The sequence below is a fragment of the Salvelinus alpinus genome, chromosome 21, assembly GCF_045679555.1.
Source record: "Salvelinus alpinus chromosome 21, SLU_Salpinus.1, whole genome shotgun sequence".
NCBI lineage: Eukaryota > Metazoa > Chordata > Actinopteri > Salmoniformes > Salmonidae > Salvelinus > Salvelinus alpinus.
Genome location: NC_092106.1, coordinates 32,765,095 through 32,785,980, shown reverse-complemented (window position 1 = coordinate 32,785,980; position 20,886 = coordinate 32,765,095). Strand labels below are relative to the sequence as shown.

General features: G+C 44.9%; 1 pseudogene; it reads right to left on the bottom strand.

Moving 5' to 3' along the window:
• LOC139548482 (mitochondrial disaggregase-like) overlaps positions 1-20,886 on the bottom strand; it is an 80,622-nt pseudogene that overhangs the window by 56,815 nt on the left and 2,921 nt on the right.

Genomic DNA, 20,886 nt, shown 5'->3' with positions numbered 1-20,886 from the left:
CTATTAGCCCTAGTGAGAGTCTTTTAGCCCTAGTGAGAGTGTGTTTGCCCTAGTGAGAGTGTGTTTGCCCTAGTGAAAGTGTGTTTGCCCTAGTGAAAGTGTGTTTGCCCTAGTGAAAGTGTGTTTGCCCTAGTGAAAGTGTGTGAGAGTGTGTTAGCCCCAGTGAGAGTGTGTTTGCCCTAGTGAAAGTGTGTTAGCCCCAGTGAAAGTGTGTTAGCCCCAGTGAAAGTATGTTAGCCCCAGTGAAAGTGTGTTTGCCCTAGTGAAAGTGTGTTAGCCCCAGTGAAAGTGTGTTTGCCCTAGTGAAAGTGTTAGCCCTAGTGAGACTCTATTAGCCCTAGTGAGAGTGTTTTAGCCCTAGTGAGAGTGTGTGAGAGTGTGTTAGCCCTAGTGAAAGTGTGTTAGCCCCAGTGAGAGTGTGTTAGCCCTAGTGAGAGTGTGTTAGCCCTAGTGAGAGTGTGTTATCCCTAGTGAGAGTGTGTTTGCCCCACTGAAAGTGTGTTAGCCCCAGTGAGAGTGTGTGAGAGTGTGTTAGCCTTAGTGAGAGTGTGTGAGAGTGTGTTAGCCCTAGTGAATGTGTTAGCCCTAGTGAGACTCTATTAGCCCTAGTGAGAGTGTTTTAGCCCTAGTGAGAGTGTGTTTGCCCTAGTGAGAGTGTGTTTGCCCTAGTGAAAGTGTGTTTGCCCTAGTGAAAGTGTGTTTGCCCTAGTGAAAGTGTGTTTGCCCTAGTGAAAGTGTGTTTGCCCTAGTGAAAGTGTGTTAGCCCTAGTGAAAGTGTGTTTGCCCTAGTGAAAGTGTGTTTGCCCTAGTGAAAGTGTTTTAGCCCCAGTGAAAGTGTGTTAGCCCTAGTGAGAGTGTGTTAGCCCTAGTGAAAGTGTGTTTGCCCTAGTGAAAGTGTGTTTGCCCTAGTGAAAGTGTGTTTGCCCTAGTGAAAGTGTTTTAGCCCCAGTGAGAGTGTGTTAGCCCTAGTGAGAGTGTGTTTGCCCTAGTGAAAGTGTGTTTGCCCTAGTGAAAGTGTGTTTGCCCTAGTGAAAGTGTGTTAGCCCTAGTGAAAGTGTGTTTGCCCTAGTGAAAGTGTGTTTGCCCTAGTGAAAGTGTGTTTGCCCTAGTGAAAGTGTGTTTGCCCTAGTGAAAGTGTTTTAGCCCCAGTGAGAGTGTGTTAGCCCTAGTGAGAGTGTGTTTGCCCTAGTGAAAGTGTGTTTGCCCTGGTGAAAGTGTGTTTGCCCTAGTGAAAGTGTTTTAGCCCCAGTGAAAGTGTGTTAGCCCTAGTGAGAGTGTGTTTGCCCTAGTGAGAGTGTGTTTGCCCTAGTGAAAGTGTGTTTGCCCCAGTGAAAGTGTGTTTGCCCTAGTGAAAGTGTGTTTGCCCTAGTGAAAGTGTGTTTGCCCTAGTGAAAGTGTGTTTGCCCTAGTGAAAGTGTGTTTGCCCTAGTGAAAGTGTTTTAGCCCCAGTGAAAGTGTGTTAGCCCTAGTGAGAGTGTGTTTGCCCTAGTGAGAGTGTGTTTGCCCTAGTGAAAGTGTGTTTGCCCCAGTGAAAGTGTGTTTGCCCTAGTGAAAGTGTGTTTGCCCTAGTGAAAGTGTGTTTGCCCTAGTGAAAGTGTGTTTGCCCCAGTGAAAGTGTGTTTGCCCTAGTGAAAGTGTGTTAGCCCTAGTGAAAGTGTGTTTGCCCTAGTGAAAGTGTGTTTGCCCCAGTGAAAGTGTGTTTGCCCTAGTGAAAGTGTGTTTGCCCTAGTGAAAGTGTGTTTGCCCTAGTGAAAGTGTGTTTGCCCCAGTGAAAGTGTGTTTGCCCTAGTGAAAGTGTGTTTGCCCCAGTGAAAGTGTGTTTGCCCTAGTGAAAGTGTGTTTGCCCTAGTGAAAGTGTGTTTGCCCTAGTGAAAGTGTGTTAGCCCCAGTGAAAGTGTGTTAGCCCTAGTGAGAGTGTGTTTGCCCTAGTGAGAGTGTGTTTGCCCTAGTGAAAGTGTGTTTGCCCCAGTGAAAGTGTGTTTGCCCCAGTGAAAGTGTGTTTGCCCTAGTGAAAGTGTGTTTGCCCTAGTGAAAGTGTGTTTGCCCTAGTGAAAGTGTTTTAGCCCCAGTGAAAGTGTGTTAGCCCTAGTGAGAGTGTGTTTGCCCTAGTGAGAGTGTGTTTGCCCTAGTGAAAGTGTGTTTGCCCCAGTGAAAGTGTGTTTGCCCTAGTGAAAGTGTGTTTGCCCTAGTGAAAGTGTGTTTGCCCTAGTGAAAGTGTGTTTGCCCTAGTGAAAGTGTGTTAGCCCTAGTGAAAGTGTGTTTGCCCTAGTGAAAGTGTGTTTGCCCCAGTGAAAGTGTGTTTGCCCTAGTGAAAGTGTGTTAGCCCTAGTGAAAGTGTGTTTGCCCCAGTGAAAGTGTGTTTGCCCTAGTGAAAGTGTGTTTGCCCCAGTGAAAGTGTGTTTGCCCTAGTGAAAGTGTGTTTGCCCTAGTGAAAGTGTGTTTGCCCTAGTGAAAGTGTGTTTGCCCTAGTGAAAGTGTGTTTGCCCTAGTGAAAGTGTGTTTGCCCCAGTGAAAGTGTGTTTGCCCTAGTGAAAGTGTGTTTGCCCTAGTGAAAGTGTGTTAGCCCTAGTGAAAGTGTGTTAGCCCCAGTGAAAGTGTGTTTGCCCTAGTGAAAGTGTTAGCCCTCGTGAGACTCTATTAGCCCTAGTGAGAGTGTTTTAGCCCTAGTGAGAGTGTGTGAGAGTGTGTTAGCCCCAGTGAGAGTGTGTTTGCCCTAGTGAAAGTGTGTTAGCCCCAGTGAAAGTGTGTTAGCCCCAGTGAAAGTATGTTAGCCCCAGTGAAAGTGTGTTTGCCCTAGTGAAAGTGTGTTAGCCCCAGTGAAAGTGTGTTTGCCCTAGTGAAAGTGTTAGCCCTAGTGAGACTCTATTAGCCCTAGTGAGAGTGTTTTAGCCTTAGTGAGAGTGTGTGAGAGTGTGTTAGCCCTAGTGAAAGTGTGTTAGCCCCAGTGAGAGTGTGTTAGCCCTAGTGAGAGTGTGTTTGCCCTAGTGAAAGTGTGTTTGCCCTAGTGAGAGTGTGTTTGCCCTAGTGAAAGTGTGTTTGCCCTAGTGAAAGTGTGTTTGCCCTAGTGAGAGTGTGTTTGCCCTAGTGAGAGTGTGTTAGCCCTAGTGAGAGTGTGTTAGCCCTAGTGAGAGTGTGTTAGCCCTAGTGAGAGTGTGTTTGACTGAAAGTGTGTTAGCCCTAGTGAGAGTGTGTGAGAGTGTATTAGCCCTAGTGAGAATGTGTGAGAGCGTTTTAAGCCTAGTGAGAGGAGAAGGCCTCAGTTTGCTAACTCATCTCACAATCAGATAGGTCTAGACACAGCCACCATCATATCATATGTGTGATGTTTCCACAGTACTATGTTATGGGCTATATGTATCTTGCCTAGTTTCCTACCTCAGTCTGTGTCCCTCACTCGCTCTCTTTCTGTTTACCTCTTTGATTACCTCTCTACCGTCCCCTCTCTCCCACCTGTTGTGCCTTTACCAAACAGCCTTGGGGGGAAGGAGACTTCCGTCTCACCTGGCCAGACACACACCTACCTCGACCCCTCTGCCCAGCTGTCCACTTGTCTCACACGGTCTCCCTCTAAAGGCCTCAGGGCTGTGGTGTGGAGGGGTGGGGGTCAGGGTCCTAACAGCTGGGTCTCTATTCCATACCCCGCTATGTCAGTGCTAGCCTAGATCCAGGGGGGGGGGGGGGGGGGGGTGGCAATATCTAGGGTCAGAATTAGTGTTCAGATCCATCACACTGTGCTTTTCCTATGAATGAGCCGCTATATTCCCAGGTCTGTCTGTCTGTCCGGCAGTGTGATTTAAGTGTCACTGCTCCATAATCCTGTCCCATTCCCACCCCACACTCCCCCTAAAACCGATCATCCCACTCCAGGCCTCTCGCTCCCTCCCTCTCTCCATCCTACATCCTCTTGAGGAGGAGAGGAAAACTTGTATTCACATTTTTCCCAACGAGTCGCTCGGTTGGAACAGTCAACAGGCGTTCCACTCGGGCGAGCCCTCATTGTGCATGTGAATAAAGGGAGTGGAGGGAGGGATAGGGGGATGGAGAGAAAGAGAGATGAAGAGGGGGATTGTGTGTTAAGAGTGCAAACAGGGGGTACCCAGCCCATGCCTGCTTTCAGACAGATCAAAGCTACTCACACACACACACACCCTCAACCCCTCACACACACCCTCAACCCCTCACACACACCCTCAACCCCTCACACACACACCCTCAACCCCTCACACACACACACACACACTCAACCCCTCACACACACCCTCAACCCCTCACACACACACCCTCAACCCCTCACACACACACACCCTCAACCCCTCAAACACACACCCTCAACCCCTCACACACACCCTCAACCCCTCACACACACCCTCAACCCCTCACACACACACACTCAACCCCTCACACACACACACTCAACCCCTCACACACACACACACTCAACCCCTCACACACACACACCCTCAACCCCTCACACACACACACACACACACACACACTCAACCCCTCACACACACACTTACACACACTCAACCCCTCACACACACACACACACACTCAACCCCTCACACACACACACTCAACCCCTCACACACACACACACCCTCAACCCCTCACACACACACACACCCTCAACCCCTCACACACACACACTCAACCCCTCACACACACACACTCAACCCCTCACACACACACACACACACACACACTCAACTCCTCACACACACACCCTCAACCCCTCACACACACACCCTCAACCCCTCACACACACACCCTCAACCCCTCACACACACACCCTCAACCCCTCACACACACACACACACACTCAACCCCTCACACACACACCCTCAACCCCAACCCCTCACACACACACACACACCCTCAACCCCTCACACACACCCTCAACCCCTCACACACACCCTCAACCCCTCACACACACACCCTCAACCCCTCACACACACACCCTCAACCCCTCACACACACACACACACTCAACCCCTCACACACACACCCTCAACCCCTCACACACACACACACACACCCTCAACCCCTCACACACACACACACTCAACCCCTCACACACACACCCTCAACCCCAACCCATCACACACCCACACACACTCAACCCCTCACACACACACACACACACACACACACACCCTCAACCCCAGTCCCTCACACACACCCTCACCAACACACACACTCTCAACCCCTCACACACACACACACACTCAACCCCTCACACACACACCCTCAACCCCAGCCCCTCACACACACCCTCACCAACACACACACTCTTACACCCTCACCAACACACACACTTTCAACCCCTCACACACACACTCTCAACCCCTCACACACACACACACACACACTCTCAACCCCTCACACACACACTCTCAACCCCTCACACACACACTCTCAACCCCTCACACACACACTCTCAACCCCTCACACACACACACACACACACACCCTCACCAACACACACACTCTCAACCCCTCACAAACACACCCTCAACCCCAACCCCTCACACACACACACACACACACACACACACACACACACACACACACACACACACACACACACACACACACACACACACACACACACACACACACACACACACACACAATGGAAACTATTTTAAGTAATACAGCTGCAATAAGTAACTCTTTGGGCAACTTGACAAAATGAATATAAAAATGTGAGTTATAGATCTGTCATTGAAAGCAAGTCTAAGAAGCGGTAGATCTGTTCAATGTGCACTATTTCTATGCTTCCCGTTTTTAAGTTTCCTTTTTCCGTCTTTTACTTTCGGTTTTGTACACCAGCTTCAAACAGCTGAAAATACAATATATTTGGTTATGTAAAATATATTTCACAGCGGTTTAGATGGTACAATGATTCTCAACACTCTACTTGGTTGTTTTGTCACAAACTGAAATTAGGCAAGCTATTCGAATTATAGCAACCAGGAAATGGCCATTTCTACATAGTGCATCTTTAAAGCTAGAATGCTTATTTTGTATAGGCGCACTTGTGATATTTAGGCACGTATGTGAAAATATTTAAGCGCATATGTAAGTAAAATGGTCGCACTGTAGAGCCCTGAGGTGGTGTCTAACTAAGAGCTGGCCACAGCCCAAACTCCTAAATCCTATAGTATGCAGTAGCGGTGCGTGGGTAAAAATCACAGGGGAAGCCAAGCACCCCCCCCCCCCCCCCACACACACACACACAAAAGAAAAAGCCATATTACAACCTATGTGTTGTGATAATAGTGTTGTTTGCTCTATAACATCTTAGTTTATATGCCTTGACAACGTGATATGAGGGCCTAAAGGCCGGGACATTAAAAAGACAGTGGCAGAATAAATTCAACCACACCTTCGTTTTATCACAAAACTGGATCGCAACCTCTGTCCAGTGAAGTCCACAAAGCATATTGCATGTACAGTCACAGACAGTTACATGAACTACAGCATGGTCAAGCAAGTCAATGTTCCCGACATTTTCAGACCACTAAACAACTATTGATTTAGAAGCACAGAGAGTAACAGCAAGTCTCAATTAGAAAACAGGAGCTGCCTCCACTATTCCAGCACCATTTCAACTTCAACATTTCATTATCATCAACATAACCTCTGCCTAGTCTAATACAGTGACAACTAAAAGATACCAAAAACGATTTAGTCCCATCAACGTAAGCTAAATATGACATGGCTGTCCATGGTTCTGATTTCAGTGTGTGTGTGTGTGTGTGTGTGTGTGTGTGTGTGTGTGTGTGTGTGTGTGTGTGTGTGTGTGTGTGTGTGTGTGTGTGTGTGTGTGTGTGTGTGTGTGTGTGTGTGTGTGTGTGTGTGTGTGTGTGTGTGTGTGTGCGTAGAAAAACATGTTGAAACGGTCTCTTTTATTTTCTGTTGTCCTAGGCTACCCGGCTAAAACCTCAGGCCAGGGGCACAACAATGTATGAATTAATGGTTGGATCTGAATCGCCGGTATAATCATTGGCCGGTAAGGAGAATTAAGTAAAACACAAGTCCAAATCCCTATCTCTATCCATGGCTAATTTAGGAAAGGGACAATTTTTGCTAGCTGGCTAGCTAGCCAGCAGAGGACAACAACACAAGTTGCAACAATTCAAGTTTTTCTGTCAATGACGTAGGATCTCAATTGGATTTGATAGGAGCGACGCCAAATCAAAGCTTGCTTCCCATGACACTTCTTTTTGTTGCACCAGGACCATTCACAGCTGAGCTCACTCCGTTCAGGTCAACTATTGCCAAACTTGGGTACGCGCAATGCCATCAGGGGTACACCAAATAAAAATGGGATTCACATTATTATTTTTATTTTTACAAATTATAATAATAATTCTTCACCTTTTCAAACAGTCCATTTATATTTTCCAACGGGGCTATACTGTTACTCCCTGACCTTAGAGATCGCTATTATTCTCTATGTTTGGTTAGGTCAGGGTGTGACTCGAGTGGGAAAGTCTATGTTTCTATTTCTTTGTTTTTGGCCGTGTGTGTTTCCCAATCAGAGGCAGCTGTCTATCGTTGTCTCTGATTGGGGATCACATTTTCCTTTTGGGTTTTGTGGGATCTTGTTTTCTGTTTAGTGTTTCTGCCTGACAGAACTGTGCGCTTTCATTTTCACGTTTGTTATTTTGTTAGAGTTTTTTAAAAATATTAAAATCATGAACACTTTCCACGCTGCGTCTTGGTCCACTCTTCCTACCATCAACGAGAACCGTTACATATACATTACAATGAGTTTTTTTTCCTTGCCTGAGTAGCTTCGTTTCACTTTCAAAAATAACATTAAACCATCTAGTGTTCAGCGAAATAACAACACAATGTCAAATACAGGTAACCTTAGTCAAATAATGAACATCCAATCACATTAACCGTTACTATCTCGCTGGAATTCCGCTAACGGTCCGTATGTAGCCAAACGTAGCTGTTGCTCATGTTGGTGTCTGTACTGATAGCGCAAAAGCCATGACAGGGAGACATAATGGAGTGGTAACGTGTGTGCAAGCAGTTGCTCCTGACGCCACTTTGGTACACTGCAGCATCCACCGAGAGGCTCTTGCTGCCAAGGGAATGCCCGACAGCTTGAAAGACATTTTGGACACTACAGTGAAAATGGTTAACTTTGTTAAAGCAAGGCCCCTGAACTCTCGTGTATTTTCTGCACTATGCAATGATATGGGCAATGACCATGTGACGCTTTTACAACATACAGAAGTGCGCTGGTTATCAAGGGGTAAAGTATTGACACGCTTTTTTTGAATTGAGAGATGAGCTTAAAGTTTTCTTTACTGACTAGACCGCTTGCATGATGATGAGTTTCTCACACGACTGGCCTATCTGGGTGAGGTTTTTTCTCCCCTGAATGATTTGAATCTAAGATTACAGGAACTCTCCGCAACTTTATTCAATGTGCGGGACAAAATTGAGGCTATGATTAAGAAGTTAGGAGCTCTTCTCTGTCTGCATTAACAAGGACAACACACAGGTCTTTCCCTCATTGTATGATTGTTTGTGTGCAAATGAACTCAAGCTCAAGGACAATGTCAAATGTGATATAGCGAAGCACCTGAGTGAGTTGGGTGCGCAATTACGCATGTACTTTCCCGAAACGAATGACACAAACAACTGGATTCGTTATCCCTTTCATGCCTTGCCTCCAGTCCACTTACCGATATCTGAACAAGAGAGCCTCATCGAAATTGCAACAAGCGGTTCCATGAAAATGTAATTTAATCAGAAGCCACTGACAAATTTCTGGATTGGGCTGCGCCTTGGCAAATCGCGCTGTGAAGACACTGATGCCCTTTGCAACCACGTACCTATGTGAGAGTGGATTCTCGGCCCTCACTAGCATGAAAACTAAATACAGGCACAGACTGTTTGTGGAAAATGATTTAAGCCTGAGACTCTCTCCAATACAACCCAACATTGCAGAGGTATGTGCATCCTTTCAAGAACACCCTTCTCATTAACCTGTGGTGAGTTATTCACCATTTTCGCTGAACAAATAAGGTTTTAAATGTAAGATGGTTTAATAAAGGGCAAAATTATTGATTATTATTATATTATTATTTGTGCCCTGGTCCAATAAGAGATCTTTGTCATTTCCCACGAGCCGGGCTGTGACAAAACTCACACTCATTCTTATGTTTAATAAATGTATCGTATAGTGTGTGTGTGGCAGGCTTACAATGATGGCAAAAAACAACATTTGAGAGTGTGCTGACCCTGGTGCTAGAGGGGGTACGCAGCTGGAGGTTGAATGTTTGAAGGGGTACGGGACTATAAAAAGTTTGGGAACCACTGATTTAGCTCAACGCTGATTGGCACAAATGCTTGCTGGCTTCCCTTGCCTTAAATGCTATGGGCGGCAACAATGTCATACTCGTTTGGATCAGACAGCATCAGATAGATGACCTACACGTAGAGAGACAGAGGGGGCGCTGTTTCGCTCACTCAGATGCTTTCTCCTTTGAGATACATTCAGCCTCTTGAGAATTTAAGGAAAATTATAAAACACAGAGATTAAAGATACATTATTTTAGGCTTTTTGTTGATTTTTTTTTGTGAAGCCTGGCTTCCCTTGGCATCGATGAATACACACCACTGCATAGTATGTGGGTAATATGCAGACCCACAGTGGTCAGTCACTATCTAGTGGCTGTGAGTGTGAATTCTACATCTATAGTTCTGTGTATAGAGACAGTGGTCTCCATGCTAAAGTCTGAAAAATGTTCAAAAGTTCTATAGTGTGTGTGGGTTTTCTCTGTCTTCCCTGCAGCAGTGAGAGCTCACTGGGAGTTTAGAGGACAGAAATAAACAGACGAGTGTCACCAACACACTGAAATATAGCACTCATAACACACACTCATACAGTGTACCACGCACACAGTCACACAACAAAGAGTACAGTGTCTCACAGTGCTAGTGTGCACAAGACAAGGACACATACATCAACATGGAATGCAATGCGTTCATCAACACAAACATCCACACTTCATTAGTCAACACACTCCGGCATTAAACGGAGACAGTGAGTCGGGGGGGACAGAAAGCATGGCGGGGAAGTGAGGGTTAAAGTGTGATAGAAATGGCATGGAGAAAAGGGTGAAGGGGTGAAGGGGTACTACCTTTGATGCAGAGTGTGTTACCCATGTGTTAGCTGATTGTGTATAGGTCTCTTACGTGTGTGTGTGTGTGTGTGTGTGTGTGTGTGTGTGTGTGTGTGTGTGTGTGTGTGTGTGTGTGTATTCAGAGACTGGGGGGTGGGGGGGGGGGGTTCAGTGAACTGGTGTCTGTAACTGCTGAGGAGGACCCTTCGTCTCACAGGGACAAGGCCCATTGGCCAACCATGCCCAAATTAGATTCACCCCGCCTTAACCCTCCACCCCCTGAGCCTCTACCTCTCTCTGTGTATACAGGGATACAGAGGGGCTAATTGAATTTACGGGGTGCAGGCCAGGGGTGCAGGCCAGGGGGAGGGAGGGTTGAGGGGGCATTAGTGGCCGTCTGGTGTGACAGGAGCATTCTTCACTTCTACTGTGGCAATATGTCTGTATGGGACAGGGTTAACACAGGAAGAGCATGACACGGACAGGGACACACACACTGCTGTCTCTCTGACCTGTGCCGGCAGTTCACAGCTGCCACCATGAGAGAGGTCCAGCCCAGACCATGCTGGTGGTTAGGCTCCACCCCCTCACCCAGCAACCTGACAGGAAATAGGAACAAGAAGAGGTTTTAAGACAGCTGTTCTGTTGCTAGGGTTACTATGGGTTTAACTACAGCCCTCAAAGGTGCTACCAACAGACCCCGACAGGACCAACGTAAGATGTGTGTGTGCGTGCGTGCGTGCGTGCGTGCGTGCGTGCGTGTGCGCAGGTTGAGTTCTGTGCCTGGGGGGACGACATCGGGCTGTGTTATCTGAGAGGGAGTGGTGTGTTACTGTGTGTGTCGGGATAACCCGTCTGTGTTCCGCTGGGGGACGATGTCTGTGTTGACTGTAAACACACTGTGCCTCACTCTAACCTGCCCCCCACACACACACACTTCCCTCTACACCCCTGATCTCTAACTAAAACACTTAACACATCTGTGCAGTCTCATCTAGCCTACACCATCTGCCGCACCGCTGAAAAACAGAGTGTCAGGTAATCAAAACTCATGCACATATAGACGCAGCTCACACACACACACACACACACACACACACACGATTAAACCTACACACACTTACGTGCGTAATGTGAGATAAGGGGACAGACGACATACTACTGCTACAATAACATGGCAGGTGCCCTTTTCACATTTCTAACCAAAAAATAAAATTTACACCATAATTTCATGGACTTTCACATACTTTATTTCTAGGACAGATGGAGATGCCCTCCTCCTGTGTCCTGTGCCGCCCCCCTCTACACCCCGTGGCCCTCCTGCACATGGTTCTGGGTGACTGGGTTTGGGGGCGCTGGGAAACCAGATGTGGGTGTTTTTTTTTTGTTTCTGCTTATCCTGAGCCAGTGTAGATGACACATAAATTGTAGAGAGCGAGAAAGAGACAGACAGACAGAGACAGAAAGAGAGAGAGAGAGAAAAAGAGATAGAAGGAATGAAATGGACAGAGAAAGATTGAAAGGGTGTGTGCACGAAAGAGGGTTATGTCTGTGAGTAAGCCTATATCTATTTACTTCCTGTAGCACTAATTCCTAAAAGTTTTGGGACACTGTAAAGTCCATGGAGAATAAGAGCACCCCCTCCCAGCTGCTCACTGCACTGAGGATAGGAAACACTGTCACCACCGATAAATCTACAATAATCGACAATTTCAATAAGCATTTTTCCACGGCTGGCCATGCTTTCCACCTGGCTACCCCTACCCCGGCCAACATCTCAGCCCCCCTTGCAGCAACTTGCCCAAACCCTCCCCCGCTTCTCCTTCACCCAAACCCAGACAGCTGATGTTCTGAAAGAACTGTAAAATCGGGATCCCTACAAATCAGCTGAGCTAGACAATCTGGACCCCTACAAATCAGCTGAGCTAGACAATCTGGACCCCTACAAATCAACTGGGCTAGACAATCTGGACCCCTACAAATCAACTGGGCTAGACAATCTGGACCCCTACAAATCAACTGGGCTAGACAATCTGGACCCCTACAAATCAACTGGGCTAGACAATCTGGACCCCTACAAATCAGCTGGGCTAGACAATCTGGACACCTACAAATCAGCTGGGCTAGACAATCTGGACCCCTACAAATCAACTGGGCTAGACAATCTGGACCCCTGCAAATCAGCTGGGCTAGACAATCTGGACCCCTACAAATCAACTGGGCTAGACAATATGGACCCCTACAAATCAACTGGGCTAGACAATATGGACCCCTGCAAATCAGCTGGGCTAGACAATCTGGACCCCTACAAATCAACTGGGCTAGACAATCTGGACCCCTGCAAATCAGCTGGGCTAGACAATCTGGACCCCTACAAATCAACTGGGCTAGACAATCTGGACCCCTACAAATCAACTGGGCTAGACAATATGGACCCCTACAAATCAACTGGGCTAGACAATATGGACCCCTGCAAATCAGCTGGGCTAGACAATCTGGACCCCTACAAATCAACTGGGCTAGACAATCTGGACCCCTGCAAATCAGCTGGGCTAGACAATCTGGACCCCTACAAATCAACTGGGCTAGACAATCTGGACCCCTACAAATCAACTGGGCTAGACAATATGGACCCCTGCAAATCAGCTGGGCTAGACAATCTGGACCCTCTCTTTCTAAAATGATCAGCCGAAATTGTTGCAACCCCTATTACTAGCCTATTAAACGTTTCGTATCGTCTGAGATCCCCAAAGATTGGAAAGCGGCCGCGGTCATCCCCCTCTTCAAAGGGGGAGACGCTCTAGACCCATATCCATCCTGCCCTGCCTTTCTAAAATCTTCGAAAGCCAAGATAATAAACAGATCACCGACCATTTCGAATCCCACTGTACCTTCTCCACTTTGCAATCTGGTTTCCGAGCTGATCATGGGTGCACCTCAGCCACGCTCAAGGTCTTAAACGATATCATAACCGCCATCGATAAAATACAGTATTGTGCAGGCGTCTTCATCGACCTGGCCAAGGCTTTCGACTCTGTCAATCACCACATTCTTATCGGCAGACTCAATAGCCTTGGCTTCTGAAATGACTGCCTCGCCTGGTTCACCAACTACTTCTCAGACAGAGTTCAGTGTGTCAAATGGGAGGGCCTGTTGTCCGGTCCTCTGGCAGTCTCTATGGGGATGCCACAGGGTTCAATTCTCGGGCCGACACTTTTCTCTGTATATACAGTGGGGCAGAAAAAGTATTTAGTCAGCCACCAATTGTGCAAGTTCTCCCACTTAAAAAGATGAGAGAGGCCTGTAATTTTCATCATAGGTACACTTCAACTATGACAGACAAAATGAGAAAAAAAAATCCAGAAAATCACATTGTAGGATTTTTAATGAATTTATTTGCAAAATATGGTGGAAAATAAGTATTTGGTCAATAACAAAAGTTTATCTCAATACTTTGTTATATACCCTTTGTTGGCAATGACAGAGGTCAAACGTTTTCTGTAAGTCTTCACAAGGTTTTCACACACTGTTGCTGGTATTTTGGCCCATTCCTCCATGCAGATCTCCTCTAGAGCAGTGATGTTTTGGGGCTGTTGCTGGGCAACATGGACTTTCAACTCCCTCCAAAGAGTTTTGCTTACCTCCCTACTCTTCTACATTTGCACACACTGTACATGGATTTCTATCATAGATTTTTATATTTTTTATTTTCTACTGTATTATTGACTGTACGTTTGTTTATGTGTAACTCTGTGTTGTTGTTTTTGTCGCACTGCTTTGCTTTATCTGGCCAGGTCGCAGTTGTAAATGAGAACTTGTCCTCAACTGGCCTACCTGGTTAAATAAAGGTGAAATAAAATTGAAAAAATCTCTGTGATGCAGTCTGACTGACCTCTACCACTCTTCTGCTGCCTGCCACATTGAACCCTTTTGTGACAAAAATAAAACATTAAAATATTATAAAAATCTAATATTACAGTTCAAGTCTGAAGTTTACATACACCTTAGCCAAATACATTTGAACTCAGTTTTTCACAATTCCCGACATCTAATCCTAGTAAAAATTCCCTGTTTTAGGTCAGTTAGGATCACCACTTCATTTTAAGAATGTGAAATGTCAGAATAATAGTAGAGAAAATTATTTATTTCAGTTTTTATTTCTTTCATCACATTCCCAGTGGGTCAGAAGTTTACATGCACTCAATTAGTATTTGGTAGCATTGCCTTTAAATTGTTTAACTTGTGTCAAACGTTTCAGGTAGCCTTCCACAAGCTTCCCACAATAAGTTGGGTGAATTTTGGCCCATCCCTCCTGACAGAGCTGGTGTAACTGAGTCAGGTTTGAAGGCCTCCTTGCTTGCACACGCTTTTTCAGTTCTGCCCACAAATTTTCTATAGGATTGATGTCAGGGCTTTGTGACGGCCACTCCAGTACCTTGACTTTGTTGTCCTGTGCAGTTGCAAACTGTAATCTGGCTTTTTTATGGCGGTTTTGGAGCAGTGGTGTTGCGTTATTGTATATAGAGGTAGGTGAAGGAGTCAAGCGCAGGAGAGCAGAGATGTTCAAGTAACGTTTTTTTAATAGGCAAGTCCACAACAATAGGGCCAGGTACAATACCAAATAAACGCCCACGACAAAAGACAACACAGTTACTCACGGAAGGAGGAAAAACAACGCTCCTTAAACTTATACACAAACGGTATCTACGTGAAAATAACTGAGGCACAACCTCAACGAGCAACATGACACAAATAATCCCGCACAAACCTAAGCAGGCAACAGGGGTAATTATACACACAGAAATGAAAGCAAATGAAACCAGGTGTGAAAGAACCAAAGATAAAACAAACGGAAAAGGAAAAATGGATTGGTGATGGCTAGTACAGGGAGAGGAACCACCTTCGGTGGAAGTCGTGACAAGTGGCTTCTTCCTTGCTGAGCGGTATAGGATTAGTTTTCATGTGGATACAGATACTATAGTACCTGTTTCCTCCAGCATCTTCACAAGGTCCTTTGCTGTTGTTCTGGGATTGATTTGCACTTTTTGCACCAAAGTACGTTCATCTCTAGCAGACAAAATGCGTCTCCTTCCTGAGCGGTATGACGGCTGCGTGGTCCCATGGTGTTTATACTTTCGTACTATTGTTTGTACAGATGAACGTGGTACCTTCAGGCGTTTGAAAATTGCTCCCAAGGATGAACCAGACTTGTGGAGGTCTACAATTATTTTTCTGAGGGTCTTGGCTGATTTCTTTAGATTTTCCCTTGATGTCAAGCAAAGAGGCACAGAGTTTGAAGGTAGGCATTGAAATACATCCACAGGTACACCTCCAATTGACAAAAATGATGTCAATTAGCCTATCATAAGCTTCTAAAAACTATAGTTTGTTAACAAAAATGTGTGGAGTGGTTGAAAAACAAGTTTTAATGACTCCAACCTAAGTGTATGTAAACTTCCGACTTCAACTGCACACACACACACACACACACACACACACACACACACACACACACACACACACACACACACACACACACACACACACACACACACACACACACACACACACACACACACACACACACACACACACACACACACACACATATACACTGTGCCTTCAGAAAGTATTCAGACACCTTAAATTGTTCCACAGTTTCTTAAAACCTCTTTGGGATAGGGGTCAGTATTTTCCTGTCCGGATGAAAAGCGTGCCCAAAGTAAATTGCCTACTACTCAGGCCCAAAAGCTAGGATATGCATATAATTGGTAGATATGGATAGACACTCTAAGGTTTCTAAAACTGTTAAAAGTATTTCTGTGTGTATAACATAACTTATTTGGCAGGCGAAACCCCGAGGGCAAACCATCCAGGAAAAAAAATAATTGAGGTGACTGTGTTTTCAAATGGTTTTCTATGGGAATCTAGATTTATGAGGCACCTGGTTGCAGTTCCTATGGCTTCCACTAGATGTCAACAGTCTTTAGAAATTGGCTGATGTTTTTCCTTTGAGAAATGAAGAAGTACGGCTGTTCAGAATGAGTGTCAAGCCAAGTGTACTCTTTTGTTTGGTGCGCGCTCCAGGTCATGCGCTCCACTTTGATTTTATCCGCTATTGAACACAGTATATTCCATCTCAAATGTTTATTGATTATTTACGTTTTAGGATATCTAAAGTTGGATTAGGAAAGTTGTTTGAAATGTTTGGACCTAGTTTACAGGTAATTTATTAGATACTTTGTAGTCATGTTGGGCGAGTTGGAACCGGTGTTTTTCTGAATCAAACACGCCAAATAAATGGACATTTTGGGGATATAAAAAAGGAGTTTATCGAACAAAAGGACCATTTGTGATGTTTCTGGGACATATTGTAGTGCCAGCAGAAAAAGATCTTCAAAGGTAAGGCAGGAATTATATCGTTATTTCTGACTTTTGTGTCGCACCTGCTTGGTTGAAATATGATTTTCATGTGTTTGTATGGTGGGGTGCTGTCCTCAGATAATCGCATGGTTTGCTTTCGCCGTAAAGCCTTTTTGAAATCTGACACAGTGGCTGCATTAACAAGAAGTTAAGCTTTATTTTGGTGTATTGCACTTGTGATTTAGTGAAAGTTAAATATTTCTCATAATTTAATTTAATTTTCACGCTCTGCAATTTCACCGGATGTTGTCGAAACCCTAGCCGTAACATTAAGTTACAGCCTTATTCTAAAGTTGATTAAATATTTTGTTCCCCTCATCAATCTACACACAATACCCAATAATGACAAAGCAAAAAAAGGTTTTTAAAAACGTTTTCAAATGTATTACAAATAAAAAACATAGCCTATTTACATAAGTATTCAGACCCTTTGCTATGAGACTCAAAATTGAGCTCAGGTGCATCCTGTTTCCATTGATCATCCTTGAGATGTTCTACAACTTGATTGGAGTCCACTTCTGGTAAATTCATTTAATTGGACTTGATTTGGAAGAGCACTCACCTGTCTATGTAAGGTCCCACAGTTGACAGTGCATGTCAAAGCATAAACCAAGCCATGAGGTGGAAGGAATTGTCCGTAGAGCTCTGAGTCAGGATTGTGTTGAGGCACAGATCTGGGGAAGGGTAACAAAACATTTCTGCAGCATTGAAGGTCCCCAAGAACACAGTGGCCTCCATCATCCTTAAATGGAAGAAGTTTGGAACCACCAAGACTCACACTAGAGCTGGCTGCTGAGCAATCGGGGGAGAAGTGCCTTGGTCAGGGAGGTGACCAAGAACCCGATGATCACTCTGACAGAGCTCCAGAGTTCCTCTGTGGAGATTGGAGAACCTTAGCCAAAGGACAACCATCTCTACAGCACTCCACCAAACAGGGTTTTATGGTAGAGTGGCCAGACGGAAGCCACTCCTCAGTAAAAGGCACATAACCACCCACTTGGAGTTTGCCAAAAGACACCTAAAGGACTCTCAAACCATGAGAAACAAGATTCGCTGGTCTGATGAAACCAAGATTGAACTCTTTGGCCTGAATGCCAAGCGTCACATCTGAAGGAAACCTGGCACCACCCCTACAGTGAAGCATGGTGGTGGCAGCATCACGCTGTGGGGATGTTTTTCAGCGCCAGGGACTGGGAGACTAGTCAGGATTGAGGGATGGCTGAACGGAGCAAAGTAGAGAGAGATCCTTGATGAAAACCTGCTCCAGAGCGCTCAGGACCTCAGACTGGGGTGAAGGTTCACCTTACAAAAGGACAACGACTCTAAGCACACAGCCAAGATAACACAGGAGTGGCTCTGAATGTCATTGAGTAGCCCAGCAAGAGCCCGAACTTGAACCCGATCAAACATCTCTGAAGAGACCTGAAAAGAGGAGAGACCCATCCAACCTGAAATAGCTTTGCAGCAATGCTCCCCATCCAACCTAACAGAGCTTGAGAGGATCTGTAGAGAAGAATGTACTTATGTACTTATGTAAATCTGATCAGTTGTTTTTATATATATATATATAAACTTTTTGCTTTGTCATTATGGGGTATTGATGAGGGGGAAAAAGGATTGAATCCATTTTAGAATAAGGCTGTAATGTAAAACAAAATGTGGAAAAAGTCAAGGGGTATGAATACTTTCCGAACGCACTGTACATACTGAACATAATGTTTTAATGTTTCATGAACTGAAAAAAGTTCGCAGAAATGTTGCATATGCAGAAAAAGCTTATTTCTCTCAAATTCTGTTCAGAAATGTGTTTACATCCCTGTTAGTGAGCATTTCTCAATTGCCAAGATAATCCATCCACCTGACAGGTATGGCATATCAAGAAGCTGATTTAACAGCATAATCGTTACACAGGTGCACCTTGTGCTGGGGGCAATAAAAGGCCACTTTAAGATGTGCAGTTGTCACACAACACAATGCCACAGATGTCTCAGGTTTTGAGAGAGCGCGTAATCGGCATGCTTGACTGCAGGGATGTCCACTAGAGCTGTTGTCAGAGAATGTAATGTAATGTAAGCCGCCTCCAATGTCATTTTAGAGAATTTGACAGTACGTCCAACCGGTCTCACATCCGCAGACCACGTGTAACCACGCCAGCCCAGGACCTCCACATCCGGCTTCTTCACCTGCAGGATCGTCTGAGACCAGCCACCAGAGCAGCTGATGAAACCAAGGAATATTTTTATCTGTAATAAAGCCCTTTTGTGGAGAAAAACTAATTTTGATTGGCTGTCCTGGCTCCCAAGTGGGTGGTCCTATGCCCTCCCAGGCCCACCCATGGCTGCGCCCCTGTTCAGTCATGTGAAATCCATAGATTAGGGCCTCATGAATTTATTTAAATTGACTGATTTCGTTATCGGAACTGTAACTCAGGAAAAATCTTTGAAATTGTTGCATGTTGCGTTTACATTTTTGTTCAGTATAATATAGACATATTTTTGTATTTAATTTAATGTCCTTGTCTATAACTGTTCTGTACTTTGTCATGTATTTGTACGTTTATGTGGACCCCAGAAAGAGTAGCTGCTGCATATGAAGTAGCTAATGGGGAACCAAATAAACTAAACAGACATGGACCTCTATCTCCCTCCAGTGGAGACAACTGTCAATACAAAGAATGATGTGCTGTGGTTTAACTGGACCCTTCCACAACTACTGTAAATGATGAGACTCCAGATAATGATTTGGACCTCACAGACTTTGGTCTTTTTCATTTCCTACAGCAGTATAGTAGAGTAGAGAGGTACATAAACAATTAAAAGGCGTGATTCCAGGAGACTAGCAGTAATTACACTAATCACAAATTGTAGTATCCTTAAAGGCTTCTTAGAATTACGACTCATGAGACTTACGTACGGTTTAGTATTTAATTGTAACTTATAATTACATTCTCTTATGCACCTGGCTTAAACTACCTAAAGCTTTCTTAATCATAGTTATATAAGAAGACATAGGAAATAGCTACGGATAGCGGGAAGCAAACCCCCGTCTTGAGTCAATACTGCCATCTATTGGTAAACATAAATATACCAGGTTACTACACAAATCATCATCACTTTTGACAACTTCAGAGACAGATCATAACTCGATGTAATGTTTAGTGCCTGTATTTCTACTGGCTACTTACTGTAGCCTATCAGAGAGAACACAACAGCATGACAGTTCAGAGGCTCTGGACATCTCTGTCACGTAGAAGCCTTTTGTCTAAATGTAAACGTTTTTCTCCTGTGTGTGTACAGACAGTCAGTATGTGTATTTGTATTTGTATTTATTATGGATCCCCATTAGCTGCTGCCAAGGCGTAACATCGTAACAAACTCACAACACACTAAGTGTGTGCCCTCAGGCCCATACTCCACTACCACATATCTACAACACAAAATCGATGTGTACATGTGTGTATAGTGTATATGTTATCATGTGTGTGTATGCATGTGTCTGTGCCTATGTTTGTGTTACTTCGCAGTCCCTGCTGTTCTATAAGGTGTATTTTTACCTGCTTTTTAAATCTAGTTATACTGCTTGCATCAGTTACCTGATGTGGAATAGAGTTCCATGTAGTCATGGCTCTATGTAGTACTATGCGCCTCCCATAGTCTGTTCTGGAATTGGGGACTGTGAAGAGACCTCTGGTGGTATGTCTTGTGGGGTATGCATGGGTGTCTGAAGAGACCTCTGGTGGCATGTCTTGTGGGGTATGCATGGGTGTCTGAAGAGACCTCTGGTGGCATGTCTTGTGGGGTATGCATGGGTGTCTGAGCTGTGTGCTAGTCGTTTAAACAGACAGCTCTGTGCTTTAAACAAGTCAATACCTCTCACAAATACAAGTAGTGATGAAGTTAATCTCTCCTCTACTTTGAGCCAGGAGAGATTGACATGCATATTATTAATGTTTGCTCTCTGTGTACATCCAAGGGCAAACCGTGCTGCCCTGTTCTGAGCCAATTGCAATTTTCCTAAGTCCCTCTTTGTGCAACCTGACCACAAGACTGAACAGTAGTCCAGGTGCGACAAAACCAGGGCCTGTAGGATCTGCCTTGTTGATAGTGCTGTTAAGAAGGTAGAGCAATGCTTTATTATGGACAGACTTCTCCCCATCTTAGCTACTGTTGCATCAACATGTTTTGACCATGACAGTTTACAATCCAGGTTTACTCCAAGCAGTTTAGTCAATTTACACTTGCTCTATTTACACATTACTTATTACAATATTTATTTGAGGTTTAGGGTTTAGTGAATGATTTGTCCA